Source organism: Artemia franciscana, chromosome 18 (genome assembly GCF_032884065.1).
Source record: "Artemia franciscana chromosome 18, ASM3288406v1, whole genome shotgun sequence".
Classification (NCBI taxonomy): domain Eukaryota; kingdom Metazoa; phylum Arthropoda; class Branchiopoda; order Anostraca; family Artemiidae; genus Artemia; species Artemia franciscana.
The window spans coordinates 20,992,882-20,994,068 of NC_088880.1; positions in this window are offsets into that span (position 1 = coordinate 20,992,882).

Sequence of the window (1,187 nt, forward strand, 5' to 3'; positions counted from 1 at the left end):
GTACATGAATAGCCAAACTGAAATTTGCATATTAATTAAATTTTTTTGGCTAAATGGCTTTCTCAAAGTTTTGATCGGACGATTCTGAGAAAAAAAGGGTGGGACACGGGACCTAGTTGCCCTCTATTTTTTTGTTACTTAAAATGGCCACTAGAACTTTAATTTTATTCACAAACGTTTTTATTGGTAAAAAATATACGTAACTTACAAATTAGCTTAAGCAACGATATTCTAAATTCGTATATTTTTATTACGTATATGAGGGGATTCGCCACCTAGCTCTTTGCACTAAATTTCGAATTTTGTTCCAATTCTTTAAGGATGACCCCTGAATCACAAAGGCTGTTTAATGAGAACAAAAAGCTCGTTTGAAATTACTAAAAATTCTTTAGCGTAAGGCTCTGGGGGATTAATCAGTCCTAAAAGACATAGTTATTATATTTTTAGACTATGCTGAACAAAATGGCTATCTCAAAAGTTTGATCCGGTGGCTTTGGGAAATAAATGAGCGTGGGAGGGGTTTGGCTGCTCTCCAATTTTTTTGTGACTTAAAAAGGGAACTAGAACTTATAATTTCCGTTAGAACTTTCTCACAACATTCTAGGACCACTACATCGATACGATTAGGCCTACCCCTGGGAAAAAAAACAACAACAGAAAACCAAAAAATAAACACGCATCCGCGACCTTTCTTCGGGCAAAAAATACAAAATTCCACATTTTTCAGACCTTGAAACCTCTACAGTAGGGTTCTCTGATACGCTGAATCTGATGGTATGATTTTCATTAAGATGACTTTCAGAAGGTGTTTCCCCTTTTTTTCGAAAATAAGGCAAATTTTTCAGGCTCTTAACTTTTAATGGGTAAGACTAAACTTGATGTAACTTATATATTTAAAATCAGCATAAAAATCATAATCTTTTGATGTATATATTTGAATCAGAATCCCGTTCTTTAGAGTTTCGGTTACTATTGAACCGGGTCGCCCCTTACCACAGTTTGTTACCACGAACTGTCTGATTGAACCTACAGCTACAACCAGGAAAGGTAAGTGTTAAAAAACAACCGACGAAATTAGCATTGCAAAGTTAAAGTGCACGGCAAGGACCATTCAAAACTCATGTTACTTTCAGCTCATTTTTGATGCTTATCTTGCCTTCTGTAACAATTAATAATCTGGAAAGCGT